Genomic DNA, 23,396 nt, shown 5'->3' with positions numbered 1-23,396 from the left:
GGGAGAAGCTGACTGTTGCAGCTGAGTAGGGCTGTGCCTGTCCCCATACAAAGATCTGCATACCCCCCTGTACTGTGTGTGGAGCCAGGGCAAGAACTGTAGGACCCGTGTGCACTTCAAAGTCCCTCTTTGTAGTCACTCCCACTTCAAAGGCACCACTTGGTATATGATCTGGACTTCTGACTGTAACAAGTCAGTACACTTCTGGACCTGACAAAATTCTGCCAGGAATAAGGGCTGCTGTGCTGTTGAAGGGACTGTCACTCTGCTGGAATCCTGCCGGACTTTGCTAGACTCTTGCTTTACTGTGTCTGCCCTGCTGTCTGCTGCCTTCTTACTTGGGGGTGAGAATGACTGGACTTGAATCTCTACATCCCCAAAACCAAGTGACTCCAAAGGCTTATAGGCTTGGCTCTTATTCTGCAGTCTCAGGGACATCAAAGAATGTCTACATCTTTCCTACAGCACCTGTGAGTTCTGTCCTGCCAAGTAGTGCCAATCCAGTCCTGGGTCCTTGGAAGTAGTTTATTTTGCGCTGCAACTCTTGATGTTGATACCTTGCCACCGCTGTGATGAGCAGAACCGCTGCATCCCACCTCGGCACCGATGCATCGCTGCTGCAGCCAAGGACAAAGTCATTGCAGCACCAACTGCGTTGCTCGGAATTGGCGCATCGCCTTCAGCCCTGACGCATTGCCTTCACATCCTGTGGCCGGGCGGCTCGACAATGACGCATCACCTTCGCAAAGGTGTTCATAGATTGCGCAGCTTGACAACGAGGCAGCCCCTGACTGCGAGGATCGGAGCCAACGCATTGCTTTCTCATCGTCTCCTCTACTCCTCGCATTGAATCCTCAAAGTCAATGCAGCCCTCTATACAAGGTACTCAGCCCGCGAAGGTTGGTCCCTGTAACCGGCCTGCATTCAAACGCAGTCGGCCTCAAGTTTGGCTTTACCCTGGCCACCGTGACCAGATAGTCCCAGTTGGCATTTTATGCTTCTGAGCAATATAGTTACCGGTACATTTAATCTTTAGAAATTCGTATCTCGGCTTCTACTTATTGGACTTTGGTAGTTTTAGTCTTGTTTTTCTCATAAATATCTAATCTATTTCCCTAATGTGATGTGGAGTCTTTTTGTGGTATTTTCACTGTGTTACTGTAGTAAGTGTTGCCCACATACTTTACACATTGCCTCTTAAGTTAAGCCTGACAGCTCTGTGCCAAGCTACCCGAGCATGAGTACAGGTTAGTTTAGGGTGTGTAACTGATTTACCCTGACTAGGCTTGTGGTCCCTACTTGGACAGGGTGCATACCTCTGCCAATTAGAGACCCAATTTCTAACAGTCATTACCCTAACTGATTCCTGATCCACTAGTAAATTAGGTTTTGTGATTAAATTAACTGACAGCAGATAAGTATTCTGTGAAGGCAGGGTATTAATTTAAAGATCTACCTATCATTTAACTCTGTTAGAAGCAAAACTTTACATCGTCTGATCCTGCATACTAAATTAAAGGAATTTACGAAGGGAAATAAAGTTAATTGGCCAAAATGCCACTGCAGGACTATATGGGGAAGGAAAGAGGCTGGGCAGAACATTAGCCAGATTAATTCAGTGTCATGGATCCTGGATTATGTGTTGCATATAGTAACATAATGAGGGATGGTGGTTTTTATGAATGTATGTGTTATAATTTTGATGCAGAAGGCTTTCTGGAAGATTTTGTGAAGTTTAATCAGATTTTTATTCTTGGTGATACAAAGCTTCTGTACAGGATATAAATGAATTTCTCGAAAGGAAAACAGTGTGGATGGAAAATGAAGAACTTGAGCATCTCAGCAAATCTAGCAGTGTAACAGCAATGAAAGCAGCAGTTATTACCACTGTACAGAACTAACAAGCTTGAGTTGCTAATGGATTTGCCATGGATTTGTATAAAGAATATATTGATATCCTTGCCCCACATCTTTTACAAAGGTATGAGGAAGCATTGGCTTCAGGCTGTGTCACATCTTACCTCAGAGAAATGCTAAATATCACCCTACTGATACCAAACAAACATCATACTATCTGTGATTTCTGTAGATTATTGAACCTTATTAATATGGTTAGCAAACTTTTCATGAAACATTTACAAATAAATTGCTACCTTACATGCCTGGCCTAATTCTCCCAGGCCAGTCTGGCTTCCTGTCTGGTAGGCCCACAGGTAACAACGTACAAACTCTTTTCTCTGTAATTCATCTTCAGCTGGAGAGGGGTGCAGAGGTGATATTCCTTTTTGCCACCAAGACGTTTGATTCAGCAGACTGGAACTTCCTATTTACAGTGCTTGAAATAATGGGATTTGGCAGGTAGTTGCCTAAATGGATGAGGTTTTTTTATATGAACCCGGTGGCTCACCTCCAGATTAAAGTGTTGGTGTCAGCTTCTGTATCAATATTACAGAGCACTCGTCAATCAGCCTTATTGCTTCCCCTGGGCAGTGAGAGGGGAGGGGCGGGAGTCCCTCCGCATTAAAATATTAAAATGGCAACACCCCTTTTTTTCTGAGACTCTGCTAAGCCAATTCCCAACTTGACTAACAACATTTACTTGTTGAAGTGTTGTCAGCCAATCCGATCTCAGCACGCGATTGGGAGGGTTCGCAGGGCCTAAATATACAAATTTGAATTTTCTTTAATTACTAAAAAACTAGTGAACGGATTTACAGCAAATAACAAAAAGGTCACTTTCTGGACCAAGAGCTACCTTCATGCCAAATTTGGTGTAATTCCGTCCTGTGGCTCGGGCTCTGTTGCTGTTCAAAATCCACAATGAAAAATGAATGGGGAAAAGCATTTTGGGACCCCCCCTTTTTCTTGGCCCTTGCTTGATGGATCACCCTAAAACTTTTCAGACAGTAGTGCACATGAGCGTAGGATTTTTTGGGAACATTTTGTGAAGATTCGTTAATTGGTACCAAAGATATAGCCAAGTAAAAAACATTTTTTCTATATATACATATTCAATGAAAAAAACAAAGGTTACTAGGCATTATAGTTATGGTCTCATTTTTCTTGCACAAAACCATAGAAATTAAATAATTATAGTTATGGGTAACTCAAGTGGTCACAGATGGCCCATCTTCAAAAAGGCTGGCGCCTCTGATAGGGAAATACGAGTCATAGTGTAGCTTGCCGATTCTTCTGCGTAGGTAGACCGGTTGGCATCTCTTCCAGAGGGGGAAAACCTGTTGCAGGTGGCTTCCTCAGGAATGTGCCCACACACCTCAGGAATGTGCCCACAGCTCTGACACAGGGAAGAAAGGTCCCAACATTCTGGACTACAGCAGAGAAGTGCACTGTGGGATTTTTTATTGCCAACCCTGTAGGAAATTATGTAAGAGATGGTAGGGTTGCTCTTTGTGTATTGTAGCCCCATTGGCTAGGGAGTCTTCCCTACTCACAAACTAGAAATTGGCGTAAAAGAGCCACAGCTAGCTACCAGTCTCAGAAAACTGCTGGGCTTGGAAAAAAACAGAAGAAGGGCTGCATCTGCTGAACCTGTGTACCGCAAAAGGAAGGCTGCACCAAGGAAGACTGCACCTGCTGCACCTACTGACCCAAAGCAGTACTTCAGAATGAGAAGGGATTCTCCTGCTGTTCAACCCACGGTGAGCGACCCCAAGGGCTGGACCTGTTCCTACTTGTTCCAAGGACCAGTTAGTGGACTCCAAGGGCTCGTTTGTTAGTCTTTTTTAAGCTTCAGGGACACAAAAGCTAAAGAAGCCTGCACCTGCACAGTGCCCAACTGGCCAGTTCGCACTGGATTAACCCTGTACTTCACTGGTGTAGCCTGTGAGATCGAGTCATTGCTCCCAAGAGATGCCCCTCAGGTTCTGAACCCTTGGTTGGTGCTAGAGTGTACTCTTTTTCCCTGTGAACTGCAACTTACTAGCCAAAGGCAAAAGATAACATTTTTGAGGGACAGACTCCATGGCTCCTAGTCTACCACTACCTGATGGTTTGCAGGTAGCCTCAAAAGCCTTGAGAACCAAAGCTCTTTGCTAGACACCACCTGTCCATCAACTTTGAATCCAACACCGGACTCAAGCAGCAGAAGTCGCTGATGACCTGACTGTCGATAAGAGACTTGTGAACAGATTATGTTGTCAAGCAGTGTCTCGTACATGTTGAAAAGAGTGGGGCTGAGGGACGATACCTGTGGGGCACCCTATATCAGTTTCTTGGTCTCTGATGTGAAGGTAGGCAGCCTGAAACTTTGGGTTCTTCTCGTGAGGGTGGAATAGATCCATTTGAGAACAGGTCCTTGAATGTCAAACTTGTGGTGTCTATTGATGAGGGTGTTGTGGGAAACAGTGTTTAAGGCCGCAGAGAGGTTGAGTAGGATGAGGGCTGCTGTTTCTCCTCGGTTCAGGATGTTTTCAATATTGTTGGTGAGCGCGATGAGTGCTGTTTCAGTGCCGTCATTCTTTCTGAATCCTGATTGTGTGTTGTCTAGAAGATAGTAAAGTTAGCGGTGGATTGTGAGTTGCTTGTTAATGGCCCCCTACATCACTTTTGCTAGATAGGGGAGCAGGGAGATGGGTTGGAAGTTGCTCAGTTGAATCTGGTTGGCTGTGGGCTTTTTGAGGAGGGTGTTGATTTCTGCAAGTTTCCATTAATCCGAGAAAGTGGAGGAGGTTATGGAGGTGTTGATGATGTGGGTCAGGGTGGTGCTGTTTGGTGATGTTCCTAGGCTGTAGGTGTGGTGAGGGCATGGGTCCATTGAGTCCCCTGAGTGGATGGTCTGCATGATTGCCACTGTGACGTTGTTGCGTAGGTTCTCATTATGCTAATGAGTCTACTGGATTTGGGAGACAGGATCACATGGATTGTGGCTACTGAGTAGGATTCCACACCACATGACACCTGTCGGACTATTCCGGGTTCTCTGGCTAACTAGCAGTGCCTCATCCCTGGCCGAGATGATTGTGTCAACTGGGCACATTACGAGAAGACTCCTCAGGGGAATCGTGGTCGATGAGATCTCTTCCCTTTCTCTCTGTTACCAAAAAGTCTTGTACAGGCAAAGGCAACAGAGGCAGAATATAGTTCAATAGGGATTTATTGAAGTAACTGCATCTTAGATAAAAAGGCATGTTTTGCAAAAACTAGGATGATAAAACACCATAAAGCAAGCAGGTGACTAACAGTAAAACACAAGAATAGTCCTACCATGCTGTCACTAGGAGTGAGGTATATATTTCTCCTACCTAAACTATGTCAAAGCACAGCATAATAAGACTAATCTGCCCTTTGGGTTTCCCCCTGGGGGTACACCATCCCTCATACCTGGAGGACGAAGCCTGTAGTCTAGAGGGACACCATCCCCATGTGGATCATGGGTCCAGCTGTCTAAGCAAATAGCTGCAGCAAAGCAATCAGCATACAGTCGTGGTCATCTGGCTGGAATCTCCCTCTAAAGGGGTGTTTTGATAATAAAACAGCTGACATTCTAAGAAACAGTCCTCACATATGAATGTGTGTTTTCTGTGAATATTGGAGACACTGCATACCACGTTTGTTGGGAACCCTATCTAACTGTAGCCTTGGAGAAAGCACAGATTGAAATAAATGTCCTTTGAAGAACGTAATGCTTTCCTAGACGAAAGTACAATGAGATAAAGAAAAAAATAGTGCCACAAATATTGCTACTGCTAGAAAAATAAAGCATTGCTGAATAAAATGTAACAGGGTTAATGTACACAGCTACAGGCCTAGTTAGCATAAAACAATGTGTCTAAATCATGTCTAAAACATCTATACAACACCCTTCCTTTGCCGGTCAAAGGTGGTTTAAAAGCCTAAGAAGAAAAAAATCCAGTAACTGTTATGCTAAAAAAAACTCTTACATGTCAGTAGTGGCAAGTAAAGAGATACAGAGGCAAAAAAGGACAATATGAACAAGCCATATTCAATAGTCAGTGTCACTTTGGAAATTGCCAATTACATTTGGGACAATTGAAGCTAGGAGACGCTCTACTTTGGCAGGTGGTAAAACATCCAGATCATATCCAAGAAAAGCCACAGAGTACTTGTGTTCCAAAGCCTAAGCTCCAGCTGAGGCAGCAGCATGCCATGTCATGCTCTCCATAGAGTTAAGAGTCTCGGCATCCATAAAAGGTAACTCATAAACGGCTTCCTGTAGCAAACGCACCATCAACGCGCATGTCTGATAATGAGCCCTCATTGAGAATATCAACAGATCAGCATCCAATGAAAGTAAGCGCTACGTAGAAAGACAGACTTTCAGTGCACATTCGACGAGGCACCAGAGGCATTGAAACACAGGCTGCATACAATCCAAAACCGGTCGGAATTACAAAGACCAGTCACACTCCAGTTGTTCCAGGAGTGGTGCTCCGAAATACTGCATCATGTATTCATGACATTGTGCTGGCGGTAGCGCTTTCAGTAGTTCTTGCTGTTACGGGACAGCCACTGCGCAGGAAAAGTAGCAATGGCAAAATGCCACCTATCATAGCCAAAGTAATCGGAAATCCCCCCAAAAAATTCGAAAATATAGAATGTATGGCTGATAGTATTAAAACAAATATAGGGGAGAAGGTGTGAACAAAACCAAAACCAACAGCCTTAAAAAAAGTGGACGATTTCAGTAGTACTGGACGCATTGAATAATCGTCCCACAAGTTCACCAAAGTGTCTGCAAATTTGTACTTAAAAGGGACTGAATCTCCACTGATGACCTCACAACCTGAAGCGCATTGGTCTCGCGTGCAGATGTAAGCGCCACATGTTTTTGTAACAATTTGGGAGACCGAAACGATGTAAGCTATTCCGGCTTGCGTTCCACTACAGCTCTCACTGTTAAGGAGCACATAGCTGCCATTGGAGAGCACCTAGAACACAGGTCTAATCAAGGGGACTGGGACTCCCTTCAGATAACAAGCCACATTTGCCACGGAGGCATTACATGCCCCATGCAAGGACAGCTGTTCACAAACAATAATGGCTCACAGAAGTCTCACATTCACTACAGCTAAGAAAGGCCTCTTTCAGGCCATTGAAGCATTGTACGAGAAAGGAAGCTCCCACACCTTGTGTATGTAACTATCTCCCAGCCTTTCATATCTGCCCACTGGAATGTGTTTCAAACAGGATATAAATTGAAGTGTTGAAATGGGCAGATTTATAACCCCATGTATTAGCCATTCAGCAGATGGTATTTCAGCCACAGTAAAAGGCAACTTTTCTAACCTTTCAATATTCAACATTACATATGTTGCTTCTTTCTTAGCCATTATTTGTTGTTGTCGCGTTAAGTGTGGAAAAATCTCCCCTGTGCTCACGTGTTGCCAGGGAACGCGACCTGCTTTCATTGTTTGTAGTGTCCAACCTAACTGCATAATGAGTCTTAGTTGACTTTGTCCATGTTGCAAAAATGATACATCACTCTGTACTATATCTATTGCAGAGGAAACAATGTTATTTAAGGTGTATAGTCGGTCGGACAAGGTGTTAATTCCATTATCTACAACGGCTAATGCTTTCTGTAGGTTTTCCTGATCTATTTGCCTTAACCGGCAGCAGCCTCTTGTTGAGAAAGCATCCATATTTCATTATATGCAGCAAATAAGAAGCGTTTTCTGCGTTGTCTTCTGGGGCATAACGGGAAATCCTGTAAATCTGTGTTATTGGACAGGAGACTTAGATGTTCTTTGTCAGCATCTAGTGAGGAGACCTTCATCCATTGCTGGCATAGTTTCCGTACACTGTATGTTGTTAATATACCCGAGTGCTCTGAGGACACATAGTGAGGGTCCGGCCTATTCATTCTAAAACCCCCTGAGGAGTTAACAAAACATGTATGACACCCATTGGTGTCTACAGGCCACAATAACCACCCACCAGGACGTGAAAATGATGTGTTTAATGTACCATTCTGGACCCATTTATTGAGCTGATCTTCAGATGCATTTATATACTTTTGGCATTTGTAACATTTTTCAGGGGTAGGAATTCTGGGCGCATTCAATTCCGTAATGTTTGCTAAGCCTAAACAGCTTGTTTGTTGTACTGTTTTGTTTAAAAATGTCATCTGAACAGGAATCATACATGCTCTAAATAAAGCTTCTCTTCCTCTTATTTGCCAATTTTTTGTTCCCCACACACTTTTTAAGTCAATTGACTTCAACCAGTACTCATAGCCTTCTATAACCAATTGGGAAACAAAGGAATCAGAGTAAATCAATTTTGTATCTGTCTATAAAACATGTTGATTTTCCATTTCTGTCAATTTAAAATAATATGGTTCAGCTTTTTTGATACTGTGCCCAGAAAAATATGCACATTTTTCAGTATGTGTTTTAGAACTGCCTACTGGTGGAGTCAGGCAGTGTTTCCATTGTGTATATTTAAAAATAGTATTTGGGGTTCTTGCTCTGTGAATGTAATAATGTCCATAATAATTATAACGGAACATATCACCATAATTTCCTTTAAACTGGTACACATCTTCATTTTCAAATGCTGTGTAATACTTTAGATCAGACATCATATCATCAACAGTTTTCACATCCCAGTCATCAGAAACCACTTCGGGTGTGATCACATCTGTCATGGAAAGTTTAACCCCTTCTGTGCCATGGATGTAATGGTTACGTCCTATGGCACAGTGCTCATGTGCCGAGGACGTAACCATTATGTCCTAGGCACTGAGCTCAGAGGGAGCGCTAGCGCCCCCTCTGTGGGCTTCCCTCCCACCCCCACAAGGCAGGGATGGAAGGGGAAGCCCTTCCCCTTCCACCCCCACTCCCTCACCCCACCCCCCTGTAATGACATCAGCTCGCAATCGCGTGCTGAGATCATTACAGGGTGCCAGTCGCACTGAAAGCCATTTGCTACCAGTTCGTGATCGGAGAAAAAGGTACATTTCTCCTCTGGCGGGTGGGGGGTTTGGAACAAAGAGGCACCGGGGGAAAGGAAAGGCTTTTCCTTTCCCCCGGTGTCTCTTTGAGCATTCCTGCTGCCCGATCGCAATGCAGGAATGGCAGGAATGGCCACTAGATGCCAGGGAGTTTTTTTTTCTTTATTAATGTAATGTTTTGTGTCAGGGAGCGTCCCCTTGGGCAAGGGTCGCTCCTATTTGGGGGGCATGTTTGTTGTGGCCATTTCTGCCCCCCTTGGGGACAGATCGGCCTATTATTTTTAGACTGATCTGCCCCCAAGGGGGGGGGTAGAAACCACTACACACCAGGGATTTTTTCTTTTTTTTTTAGAATGCATGGTTTTGGTGTATGGGAGCAGCCCCTTGGGCAAGAGTCACTCCCATTTTGGGCGCATGTTACCTGTGGCCATTTCTGCCCCCTTCGGCCTATTATTTTTAGGCTGATATGCCCCCAAGGGGGGCAGAAACCAATAGAACGCCAGGGATTTGTTTGTGTATGTTTATTTATGTGTGGGGGGGTGCCCCCTTGGGCAAGGGGCGCCCCCCAAGGGGGGCATTGAACTGTTGGCCATTTCTGCCCCCCTTGGGGGCAGATGGGCCTATTTTTTTTAGGCCCATCTACCCCCAAGGAGGGCAGAAGCCACCACTTAGACACCAGGGATAGTGTGTGTAGTTGTTAGTTGATGGGGGGCGGCCTCTTGGGCAAGGGTTGCCCCACTTTGGGGGCACGTGTACCAAGGTCATTTCTACCCCCCTTGGGGGCAGATCCCCCTATTATTTTTAGACTGATCTGCCCCCAAGGGGGTAAGAAACTACTAGAACGCCAGGGATTTTTTAAATATGTTTATTTATGTGGGGGCGTCCCCTTGGGCAAGGGGGCGCTCCCCCGAGCGGGGCATTGAACTGTTGCCCATTTCTGCCCCCCTTGGGGGCAGATGGGCCTGTTTTTTTTTAGGCCCATCTGCCCCCAAGAGGGGGCAGAAGCCACTTAGACACCAAGGATAGTGTGTGTGTTAGTGGATGGGGGGCGCGGCCCCTTGGGCAAGGGTCATCTCCCTTTGGGGGCACGTGTACCAAGGCAATTTCTGCCCCCCTTGGGGGCAGATGGGCCTATTTTCTTTTTAGGGCCATTGCCCTCAAGGGGGGCAGAAGCCACTTAAGCACTAGGGATAGTGTGTGTGTGTTGTTTTTTTTTTTTTTGTTTGGGGGTGGCCCCTTGGGCAAGGGTTGCTCCCCATGGGGACACACTACTAAATGTATTTTCTGCCCTCCTTGGGGCAGATAGGCCTATTTCTTAGTAGGCCCATCTGTCCTTATGGCAGAATCCACTTAGGCACCAATTTCTAAATGCTTGATGGTTGGGTGTTTGTCAATTGACAAAGTATTTGCATTTGCGATTAAAAAAATGTTCTCCTTTTTGTTCTAGTTCAAAGCTTTTGCTTTTTATGCTGTGGCTCCTTGCGGTTTTGGTGGTGGTTGACCTGCGGTTTGCATAGTTGCATATTTTAGGTAAGTAAAAGCTATTTACTCCAAAGGAGTATTGTTGCCATGCATGAATCACATGTTTGTAGGTGGTGTGCTAAATGCAGGTTTGTGTGTGAAATTGTCCTTATATTTGTGCACAATGATATTTGTGTTGTCTTATTTCTAATTTGCTTTTCTTTCTTTCTTTTTAGTGGGATATCATTGTTGATTGCTGTGTCTGTGCAGAGTAGTTGCTGGTGAGTCAAGCTTTTTCAGGCAAGTGAGCAGTATAGTTTTTGAGTTTATAACTCTTACTGATAAAGCCACACTTTATTACTTATCTTACACAGTGCTGGTTGTTGGTGGTGATTTGTCCAGTTAATTTTCGTAGGAAAGATCCTGGCTAGCCACTGACAGCTCAGCAGGTGGTTGGTATGCTTTTTGAGTCATTATCTGATCATGATTATGAGACGGACTCTGCATCTGAGGCAGGGGAGCAAGTGAGAGGTTCTGGCAGTGAAGTTTCTGTCGGAGAGGAATCTTCTGATGAGGAAGAGTTGCCTGCCTTTACTGGTCTCCAGGTGTGTAAAGTCAATACAGAGAACTTTTTGCCTGTCAATTTCTTTGAGTTATTTGTGGATGATGTGTTTTTGGAAGATATTGTTGAGCAGACTAATTTGAGGGACAACGCTGCTAGACGTAGGCCACACTCTAGAGCTACCCAGTGGATTCCCACAAATTTGAAGGAGATGAAAAGGTTTTTGGGTTTGACTCTTTTGATGGGGTTGATAAGGAAGCCGTCACTGGCTTCTTATTGGTCTACAAGTCCCTTGATGGCAACAGCTATATTTTCTGCAACCATGAGTCGTAATCGGTATTTGCTTCTTCTTAGGATGCTGCATTTTGTTGACAATGTATTAGCCTTGCCACGAGATCACCCTGATTCTGACAGTCTTTTTAACATTAGGCCTGTCCTTGATCATTTTATAGATCGGTTTTCAGGGGTCTATGTTCCAGGCAAAGAAATAGCTGTGGACGAGCCTTTGGTCCTCTTCAAGGGACGTTTGGTTTTTAGGCAGTACATTCCTAGCAAGAGGGCACAATATGGAATTAAATTGTATATGCTGTCTGAAAGTAGTACAGGATATGTGTATAGTTTCCGTGTCTACACTGGTAGTGATTCCAGTATTGACCCCCCTGGTTGTCCTCCCACTTTTGGAATTACTGAGAAAATTGTGTGGGAACTTGGTAGACGACTGTTCAACAAAGGTCACCATTTGTATGTAGATAACTTCTACACTGGAGTGCACTTGTTCAAGGAATTGTTTAGAGTGGACACAATTTGTTGTAACCGTAAAGGCTATCCAAGGGAGCTTGCCGGAAAAAACTTGAGAGGGGACAGTGCAGTGCCTTGCGTAATGATGAGCTGCTAGCTTTGAAATTTTCAGACAGGAGGGATGTCTACATGCTAAGTACGATCCAGGATGAGAGTGCACAAACCTGTGTGCATTTTAGATTATAATAAGCACATGGGAGGTGTAGATAGAGTTGATCAAAGGTTGGAACGTTATACTGCTATTCGTAAGTCGTACGTTTGGTATAAGAAGTTAGCAATTCACCTCTTCCACTTAGCAACTTTTAATGCTTTTATTGTTTTTAAGGATAGGTCTCCAGAGTCAAAGATGACATTTGTGAAATTTCAGGAGTCAGTGATAGAGAGCCTTATTGTGGTTGAACAGGCCAGAGTTCCTAGAGAAGCAGTGGTGGAGGATGTGGCTAGATTAAAAGATCGCCACTTTGCTGAGCGCATTCCTCCCACACCCAAAAAAGACTTTCCAGCTAAGAAATGTAGAGTGTGTGCTCGAAGAGGTATCCGGAGGGAGACTCGAATGTACTGCCCAGATTGTCCTTCAAAGCCTGGGCTGTGTGTGGGTGGTTGTTTCAAGAATGACCACAGCCAGAAGAATTACTGGGAACCTCCATGAGTGTAAACTGCCTGTTTTGTATTTTCATGTGTTCAGTTTCATGGTTGGCATTTCTGTCATGTACTTAGTTAGAGCTTTTGTGTTTGTAGTTTTGTAATTATTTCTAATTAGTTAGTGCTTTCTTTGTTTAAAAAAAAAAAAAAAGTTATGCCATTGTATGTGGAGTGGCGCTTGGCTGATGGTGTACATATTAACTTGCTGTTGGCTACTGCAACACACTGCCAGCCAAACGCCAGTCCACACACTCCCTTCAGCTGGTGTGATTGCTGTATCAGGCATGTGGACGTATGTAAGTGATGGGCCCTTGAGTGGCGCTGTCTGTCGATGCGAGTGTTGTAATGTGCTGGGCCAGTGGCTGGCGGCGTGAATGGTCTTGTGCATGTCATGTATGAAAAGTGTGGGAATGGACTGTAAAGTGGTTGCTGCCTTGCCTTGGCTTTACAGCTCACGAGCTGTGAGTCATTGGTTCAGTTTTTTGGCCTTTCAGTTATTAACAGTGCATTTCATTTTTGTGAAATCTCTTGTTAATAAAATTTGATCTACTGAACCGTCACTCACCCTCGTGCCAAATCCAACCAGTATGTGTGGTAAAATTGACAAAGCCTGCTCCGCTGTAATCAGGCGTCGCAGCACACCTGTGACACGCTAGGTGTCTCGGGTGGGACCCCGATGATGAAGCATGCCACTAACTTGGTTGGTGGGTGAGGGGTCTTTTTAACATAACCTAAGTGCGTTTCTTTTCAAAACTTTTGTGTTTGGAACATCACATAAGTATGAGGACACACCAAAATGATCTATTGCAAAACTATCAGTGTTTGGGGGGGCACCTATGTTTTGGTCCCGGATGCGGCCTTCATCTAGGGAAACCTACCAAACCCAGACATGTTTTAAAAATAGACACCCCAAGGAGTCCAAGGAGGTGTGGCTTTCCTGGATCCCCCAACATTTTCTTACCCAGACTCCTCGGCAAACCTCATAATTTGCATAAAAAATCATATTTTCCTCACTTTCCTTTGTAGGATCACCGCTGTGGCACAAATTTCCTACCACCCAGCGTTCCCCTCAGTCCCCCAAGTAAAATGATACCTCACTTGCATGGGTCCCCAAAGCAAAGTCAGCCTAAAAGATGTATAAAAGAAAAATATGTGCTCATCAACTCGCTGTGCTATCCCCTCATTCTCTACAAGTTTTTGGCCTTTTTCTGTTGCAGGCCCATGGCCCACCCACACAAGTGAGGTACCATTTTTATTGGGAGACTTGGGTGAACGCTGGGTGAAAGGAAATTTGTGGCTCCTCTCAGATTCCAGAACTTCCTGTCACTGAAATGAGAGGAAAAAGTGTTTTTTTGGCCAAATTTTGATGTTTGCAAAGGATTCTGGGTAACAGAACCTGGTCAGAGCCCCACAAGTCACCCCATCTTGGATTCCCCTAGGTGTCTAGTTTTCAAAACTGCGCAGGCTCGCTAGGTTTTTCCTAGGTGCCGGCTGAGCTACAGGCCAAAATCCACAGCTAGGCACTTTGCAAAAAACAGCTCTGTTTTCTTTGTGAAAATGTGATGTGTCCATGTTGTGTTTTGGGGCTTTTCCTGTCGCGGGCGCTAGGCCTACCCCCACAAGTGAGGTACCATTTTTATCGGGAGACTTGGGGGAACGCTGGGTGGAAGGAAATTTGTGGCTCCTCTCAGATTCCAGAACTTTCTGTCACCAAAATGAGAGGAAAATTTGTTTTTTGGCCAAATGTTGAGGTTTGCAAAGGATTCTGGGTAACAGAACCTGGTCAGAGCCCCACAAGTCACCCCATCTTGCATTCCCCTAGGTGTCTAGTTTTCAAAAATGCGCTGGTTTGCTAGGTTTCCCCAGGTGCCGGCTGAGCTAGAGGCCAAAATACACAGGTAGGCACTTTGTAAAACACAGCTCTGTTTTCTGTGGAAAAATGTGATGTGCCCACGTTGTGTTTTGGGGCATTTCCTTTTGCGGGCGCTAGGCCTACCCACACAAGTGAGGTACCATTTTTATCGGGAGACTTGGGGGAACGCTGGGGGGAAGGACATTTGTGGCTCCTCTCAGATTCCAGAACTTTCTGTCACCGAAATGAGAGGAAAAAGTGTTTTTTTGGCCAAATTTTTAGGTGTGCAAAGGATACTGGGTAACAGAACCTGGTCCGAGCCCCATAAGTCACCCCATCTTGGATTCCCCTAGGTGCCTAGTTTTCAAAACTGCACATGTTTGCTAGGTTTCCCTAGGTGCCGGCTGAGCTACAGGCCAAAATCCACAACTAGGCACTTTGCAAAAACAGCTCTATTTTCTTTGTGAAAATGTGATGTGTCCACGTTGTGTTTTGGGGCTTTTCCTGTTGCGGGCGCTATGCCTACCCCCACAAGTGAGGTACCATTTATTTCAGGAGACATGGGGGAACTCTTGGTGGAAGGAAATTTGTGGCTTCTCTCAGATTCCAGATCTTTCTGTCACCGAAATGAGAGGAAAATTTGTTTTTTGCCCACATTTTGAGGTTTGCAAAGGATTCTGGGTAACAGAACCTGGTCAGAGCCCCACAAGTCACCCCATCTTGGATTCCCCTAGGTGTCTAGTTTTCAAAACTGCGCAGGTTTGCTCAGTTTCCCTTGGTGCCGGCTGAGCTAGAGGCCAAAATCCACAGCTGGGTACTTTACAAAAAACAGCTCTGTTTTCTTTGTGAAAATGTGATGTGTCCACGTTTTGTTTTGGGGCAGTTCCTGTCACGGGCGCTAGGCCTATCCACGCAAGTGAGGTACCATTTTTATCGGGAGGCATGGGGGAAGACAGAATAGCAAAATAAGTGTTATTGCCCCTTGTCGTTCTCTACATTTTTTCCTTCCAAATGTAAGACAGTGTGTAAAAAAGACCTTTATTTGAGAAATGCCCTGTAATCACATGCTAGCATGGGCACCCCGAAATTCAGAGATGTGCAAATAACCACTGCTTCTCAACACCTTATCTTGTGGCCATTTTGGAAATACAAAGGTTTTCTTGATACCTATTTTTCACTTTTTATATTTCAGCAAATGAATTGCTGTATATACGGTATAAATTGAAAAGCCATTGCAAGGTGCAGCTCATTTATTGGCTCTGGGTTCCTAGGGTTCTTGATGAACCTACAAGCCCTATATATCCCCGCAACCAGAAGAGTCCAGCTGACGTAACGGTATAATGCTGTCAAAAATCTGATATCGCAGGAAAAAGTTACAGAGTAAAACGTGGAAAAAAAGACTGTTTTTTTCACCTCATTTTCAATATGTTAATTTCTGTAGGAAACACTTGTAGGATCTACACAAATAACCCCTTGCTGAATTCATAATTTTGTCTACTTTTCAGAAATGTTTAGCTTCCTGGGATCCAGCATTGGTTTCTCACCCATTTTGGTCACTAACTGGAAGAAGGCTGAAAGCACAAAAAAATAGTAACAATGTGGTATGTCCCAGTAAAATGTCCAAATTGTTTTGAAAAATTGGGTTTTCTAATTCAAGTCTGCCTGTTCCTGAAAGCTGGGAAGATGGTGATCTTACCACCACAAACCCTTTGTTGATGCCATTTTCGGGAGGAAAAACCACAAGCCTTCTTCTGTAGCCCTTTTTTCCCAGTTTTTTGAAAAAAACAAAAGTTTCATTGGATTTTGGCTAATTTCTTGGTCTCCTTCAGGGCAACCCACAAAGTCTGGGTACCTCTAGAATCCCTAGGATGTTGGAAAAAAAGGATGCAAATTTGGCGTGGGTAGCTTATGTGAACAAAACGTTATGAGGGCCTAAGTGTGAACTGCCCCAAATAGCCAAAAAAAGGCTCGGCACAGGGAGGGGAAAAGCCCTGGCAGCAAAGGGGTTAAAGACATATGGTATTTGAATGACCTCAATAGGCCCATATATTTTGAATAATACTTTGTCCCAATCGATCCCATCAGAAACTGGTATGGCTGTAATGTTCACTAGAGACAAGTCTCTGCGAATTATGTGCGATGAGAAATGTGATTATAGGACCTCATCTACCAGTTCAACTGTAGAGCGTTCAGGAAACAAATGACCATGCATCAGAAGAAAGAAGACAATAACAAACCCAATCCATAGGAGAAAGGTAAACACAGTCAATAAGAGCCATAGATAAATCCATGGCCAAGTGAAATAGTTAATTTTAAGACAATGTATCAGCTTACATGCTCTTGACAGTTCTGTTGAGTCGCTGAAGGTGTCGTCAATGTCGACAAAATAACCAGATTCTGTTTGTGCAAAAACTGGAGCTGGGTTTGGAAGAGGAGAACTTGCTGAGGACGCCCTTGGTGGTTCATAGTAAATTACGACATCCGTTTGGGTAGAATTTGTAAGGAATTGCTCATTATTTTCATTACTTGTTGTAGAAGTAGTTGTAAGTGGAACCAATGAAGGCTCATTTTCCACCCTCCCCAAGCCCCCAGAGGTATCAGCGTTGCTTTTGAAATCTTGTAGGGGAACATCCTGGTCTGTAGTGAGAGGGATTTGGGCACTACTCAGGACTCCTCTAGGTCTTCTGTGTAGGATTGGCCACATGGTGTAACTTGACATTGTTGATGGAGACAAAGCGATTTTCTTTAGACCCAGGCAGCGGTGGTAGAATCACAGTTCTGGTACCATGTATACCCAGGACTGGAATGAGTGCACGATAAGAAGGACCTTTTTCACAGCAATCTTTTCATGCACTAGATCCCCAGGTTTAGCAATCCAGCCGGTAGATGTTACTGGTACATCCCTGATTCCAAAGGAGGTAGCATTGGCAGATACATTTTCATCACAGAACTGTTGTAAGTCATGCAAGACAGTGACACGTTCATTTATGTCAAATGGTGTATCTGCCACCTCCACTCCAGGACCATCAAGATCTGGAACATTCATTTGAGTTCCAAAAAGGCATTTGTATGATGTACGCCCCTCAAGGTGCATTCTTGGCAGATTATTAAGTGCTCCCTGAACTTCATATAGGTGTGTAAGCCAGCTACGACCTAATACTCTAGCTGTTAAGGATTGGTATAAATCTCAGTTTCATTGCTCCACAACACTATTTCCCTCGGGTTGAAATGGAGACGAGTAGTGCAGTTGGACCCCAAGTGAAGCCATGGCATCCCTGTAAGCCCCTGAGGCGAAAGCAGGGCCCCGGTCCAAGTGTAAAGCTGCAGCAGCCTATGTACTGATAAAGACTCGCAAATCTTTAATAACATCTCGAGCGTCAGCCGAGCGTTGTGGCCAAACCCACAGAACTCTGGAGCATGAGTCAACAGCCACTAGAATGTATTTGTATACAAAGCATACCACGTTTGTCAGCAACCCTATCTGACTGTAGCTTTTGAGAAAGCACAGAGTGAAATAAACGTCCTACGAAGAACCTAATGCTTTCCTAGGCGAAAGTACAATGAGATAAAGAAAATAAAACAGCACCGCAAATATTGCTATTGCTACAAAAATAAAGCAATGCTGAATAAAATGTAACAGAGTTAAAGTGCACAGCGGCAGGCCTAGTTAGCACAAAACAACATGTCTAAAACATCTCTAAAATAGCTATACAACAACGTTTCTGGTGAGGTTTGTCCATTCAGTCAGTTGGCCGTCTTAGTTGATGGTGGTTAGCGATGAGTTCTCTGGGGTTGAGTTGGTGTGTGAAATTGCTGTAGATGTTTGTGATTTTGCTGTGGAAGAAGTTGGACAGGTTGTAGCAGGCTTGTTAGGTCCCAGCAATGTTTTTTACAGTGACAAAGGGTGATGTGAAGTCATTGGTGATCAAGAAGATCTCCTAGCAGCTGTTGGAGCTTCCTTCAATGCGGTCCATTAGTGTTTTTTTCTTAGTGTCTATAATTTGCTGGTGATAGCATCTCTGTACAGCCTTGTAGGTAGTTCCGTGGGTGGTGTTGTAGGTGGCTCTCCATTTAGTTTCTAGTTGTTTTCAGTATTGATTGGTTTCTTGAAGGCCTTCTGTGTACCAGCTGGCCTACTTGTTTGATCTAGTACGCTTGTGGAGTTTGAAGGGGATGAGTGAGTCCACACAGTTCTTTTGCCAGTTGTTGAAGTTGTTGATGTCCTTGTTGAGGTTGTCTGTGAGGCTATGCTGATCAGTACTGAGAGCGCTGAGCCAGTCTGCTTCTGTGATTATGCCCCAGCCGTGGCTTGCAATGCTGAACCTGATAAGGGCATTGACTTGAGGTGTGCTGATTAGGAAGTGGATCAAGGAGTGGTTGGTTCATGTGAGCTGTGTGGTGGAGTTGTATTTGATGCTGTCGCTTGTGGTGAAGATGGGGTCCAGTGTGTGTCCACCGGTGTGTGTTGGTTCTGTAATGAGCTGGGTGAGGCCAATGTTGCTCAAGCTTTTAAGAAGTGCTGTGGAGCAGGGGATGTTTTGGTCTTCCATGTGAAAGTCAAGGTCTTTGAGAAGAAGGCTCTGGAGTTGATGGTAAGCAGAGCGACAAAGTCAGTGGTGAGGTTGGTAAAGGTGGCTTGTGGTCCATGTGGTTGGTAAGCGAGGAGTCTGTTCAGGGTGAATTTTGAGCTTGCAGTACAGGTGTTCCATTAATGGCATGGCGTTCTCTATGGATGTTGTGCATTTGATGGATTCCTTGTATAAGATAGCCAGTCCTCCTCTTGGCTTGTGAAAGCAGTCCTGCCAAGAGATCTTTTATCCACTTGGATTTCCGTAGTGATATCAGGAGCCAATGAGGGGTTGAGCCAGGTCTCTGTGATGAAGAGTATGTTGGGTGCGTCGCTGATCAGAAGGTCCCATATTTTGGTTGTGTGTTTGTTGAGTGCTCATGTGTTGAGAAGCATGCATGCGAGTGGTTGTTGATATGAGGGTTTGCTATGGTGTGTGGTGTAGAGTCGGAGTGTAGGCATTGTTGGTTCGTATGTGGTGTGTGTGTGTTGGGAGGGGAGGTTGAGGGCATTGTAAGTATTTCTGTGGGGGTGTAGGTGAGTGGCTGTTGGATAACTGGCAGTGGGTACAGGTGAAACTCCTACTGTGGTATGAGGTGTGGCACAGCAGCAGTTGGGAGAACTGCATACAGGGTCTATCCAACTAAGGAGTGCTGCACAGCGATTGGACCCTTGTTCCTTGCATTGGGTGCAGACAGGCTTGCATTCAGTGTGCCAGTAGTGGACATCCACTGTGCATCCACGTTGCAGCTATCATTAAGTCCTGGAAGGAGAGAGGAGTCCAAGGTGGCATTATGTCATTTCCTGTGATGATGGGTGATGGAAAAGGAAATCCTCTTACTTGGCTTCTTCTTTTAAAAACTGTTTGGGTGGGGAAACCAGTAATGTCACTTCCTGTCCATGTGGATGATGGAAAATTCAGTGATTACTTCCTGTGCAGGTAGATGATGGGAGATCCTGTGATGTCACTTCCTGTGCTGATGGGAGGTGAGAAATGAAGTGCTCTTGCCTGCCATCTTCTTGTAAAGGCAGTTTTGGCAGGAAAACCAGCAATGTCACTTCCTGTCCAGATGGATAATGGGAAAGTAAATTATGTCACTTCCTGTGCGGCTGGATGATGGGAGATCCAGTGATGTCACTTCCTGTGCTGATGGGTGGTGTGAAATGAAGTCATTTTGCTTGGCTTCTTTTAAAGACGGTTAAGTGCATCATCCTTTTCTTTGATCTTGCAACTATAGGAGATGATGCGTTTAAAGACATCTGATGGAGGGCGTGCTTAGAAAGGAGAGGAAAAATCCTGGAGCAGGTACTGGCATCAAGTAGTAATTTTGCTGCCCTCAATTGGGAGATGTTTCTAATAACAGCAGGTAAATTCCACCACAGGGTTTCACCTTAAAGGGGCTGAGTGAGATGCACTTGGCATTAAAAACTGACTGTAGGAGGTGCAACATACCCCCGAAAGACTATTTGCACTTAGCATGAACAGCTCTGGAATTGAACTGTGCTGTGTTGATATTTTTCTGTTGTAGATTATCAATGTGTCACTCAGTCCCTCCCCTCATATGACTCTTTTGGGTTAGTAAGTACAGGGCCACATTTGGTGCACAGATTTGTGGCTGTAGGCCTTCTAATAGTGAACAGAAAGTTTCCCTTCGCTGTGAATGTGGTCCAAGCCACAGCGTGGCGGATTGGCTAAAGGAGCTTCTATTTTGCAATGATGCAGCAGATTCTCCTCCTTCATCTAGATGCAAGGACATACAAGACACTTTGCACATCTACTTGATACAACTTGGAAAGAGACAGCCCAACTGCACTCAAGCCCAACAGTGCTCAACTTTGGCACTTTACAGTAGACCATGATGTTGGGTGTAGGTGTATCTCTAGTCTACCTTTATCTTCACTAAGAAGTTATACAGTCAGTTAGTTGGATAGGTAGCCATTTTAGTTTGATTACTATGATGTACTGGTCTGGGTTTAATAAGTATTTTGTCTAAAACAATGCCATTGTGTGTATAGATGTTAATTCAGACCCATGAATGTGCCTCAAGGTCATTGTAATATGCTATGGTTCTTGTTAATGTGTTGGTTAAAGAATGCTAACATCCTAAACAAGATTAAAGAAAATATTATTATTGATATGCATACAATATTTTTCACTAACAAGGGAGTCCTTTAGTTTAACTTCCTATACAGTGCTTCTCCAAGCTCAAATGATGATTCCCAAAAAAAGACTCTCCTTCTCACTCAGTGCCAACCCGTATCCTTCACTGTTATTAAATTCTAAATATTATTCCTTCTAAGTTAATTATTCTCTGATCACAAATACAACTGTGTATTGATTGCATCAGGGAGAGTGTCAGACTCCGCCTATTTTAAAGTCATACTGACAGCTCTCCTCCCAGTAATGTGTAAGAACTTTTGAGAATTTACAACAAGCAAAGTGTTGCTTCCATAGAACACCAGTTGTGAGGAAAGAAATGGAAGCAGGCCAAGTAAGATACTGCACTTATACTGCTGGACCTTTCAGTGATTTTTAAAATGGTTGACTACCAGTCTTAAGAAGGTGCCAAAAAAGTCTTTAACATAACTTGTCACCATGGTCCTTTGTAATTTCGGATGCTCCTTACAATTCTGCCTTCCTCTTTACTTGGTGTGTTAGGCTTCTGGACTTTCTCCTTTTTATGTATGATGGTGGTGGGTGAAACTATTACATTAGTTTTAAAAGACGAGTGGACTCAGGCAGTATAAGACAAAACAAATCACATGACCTGCCTTCAAATTAATTTCCCATTGCTGGGCATCATCCTCATTTCTCAATGTACACCACTGTAATCAGTGTGCACTTGAGCAGCGTGAATTAGGATCCACCTTCACACATCATGATTGTGCAGTTATATATTCATATTTAGTAACACAAATGGATGATGGATGGAGTGCTGAAACTTTTCAAACACTCACCCATAGTCACAGATCCCGGTTTAATCCATCATTTTTTTGCTCACCATGCCACCCCAGTTTGGACTCAGACATATGCAAGTCAGTCTTGACTCTGTTCCCCGTGGGAACAGTTCAGCCCGAACTGCCAGATCAGGTCCTCCATGGACCGGAAACAAGCATCCTGGAACCAGTTTCATAGTATAACCCTTCATCAGCTAGGCTTTCTTAAATCCAGTGGCACAGTGAGCACGGGACCCACGTCTGGGCATATCCTTCCCACTTAGGGCAACTTTAGCAACACAAAAGGATGATGGACCAAGTGCTGAAACTTTTCAAACACGCATTCCCAGTCACAGATATGGGTTTAATCCATCATTCTTTTGCTCAGCATGCCATCCCAGTGAGCAAAAGAACAATGATCAGTCTCAAAATCAAAGATATGAGAAGCTTTGTGTTTCGGTTTGTGACACGATTGAGACCTTAGATTAGTTTGATGATTGAGCAGCCTTTGGTCTTTTGGCAAAATAAGGGCCTGATTTAGATCTCAGTCGGGGGGTTACTCCGCCGGGACGATGACGGATATGTTATCTGCTGAAATCTAAATACCATAGAAAACAAACGTATTTAGATTTCGGTGGTCGGTATATCCGTCACTGTTGCGAATGAGTCACCCTTCTGCCAAGATCTATATGAGCCCTATGTCAGTGAATGAGATCTTGAGGCACGCAAAAATTTGTAGCTATGAATTGGTAATGAAACAGAAGCGCTTGAAGGAAAAGTTCATGTTGGCCCAGATGAAGGCAACAAAGAAAGAACGTCGGAATCAGCTTATGTAGGGAATGTTGGTGCTATGCAAGGTCGGTATCATTGAAGACGTTGAATCCATGTCATTATTGTAAGAAGTTAAGGCAATGGAAATGGGAATGTCATCTTAATCCCAACAGGGTAATAAACAAAATGCAGGTTCAAAATCCAGGGTTCTTGCAGACACAGGTTAACAACCCTGTACAGCCACAAAATGAGCCAGGACAGAAAATGCATTGTTGTAATGTGCCACAAGCTTCATTGATGCAAGTCCATCAAGACCCAATGCCTCAGCAAAATGCAAATGGTCCCATATTTATCTCTAACCTGGTCCTGAAGTTTAACCTCTTAGCTGCTGGGCCGCCCCCCCCCCAGTGCTGAGCCCTTTTTTGGCTATTTGGGGTAGTTCGTGCTTAGGTCTTCATAACTTTTTGTCCACATAAGCTATCCATGCCAAATTTGCGTCCTTTTTTTCCAACATCCTAGGGATTCTAATGGTACCCAGAGTTTGTGGTTACCCCTTAAGGAGACCTAGAAATTAGCCAAAATACAGTGAAAATTTCGTTTTTTTTTTAAAATGGGAAAAAGGGCTGCCGAAGAAGGCTTGTGGTTTTTTCCCTGAAAATGGCATCAACAAAGGATTTCTGGTGCTAAAATCACCATCTTCCCACCTTTCAGGAACGGGCAGACTTGAATCAGAAAACCACATTTTTCAACACAATTTTGGCATTTTACTGGGACATACCCCATTTTATCTATTTTGGTGCTTTCAGCCTCCTTCCAGTTAGTGACAGGAATGGGTGTGAAACCAATGCTGAATCCCAGAAAGCTAAACATT

The sequence above is a fragment of the Pleurodeles waltl genome, chromosome 11, assembly GCF_031143425.1.
Source record: "Pleurodeles waltl isolate 20211129_DDA chromosome 11, aPleWal1.hap1.20221129, whole genome shotgun sequence".
Lineage (NCBI taxonomy): Eukaryota > Metazoa > Chordata > Amphibia > Caudata > Salamandridae > Pleurodeles > Pleurodeles waltl.
The sequence above is the reverse complement of the archived record's forward strand: the minus strand, read 5'-3'. Positions refer to the sequence as shown.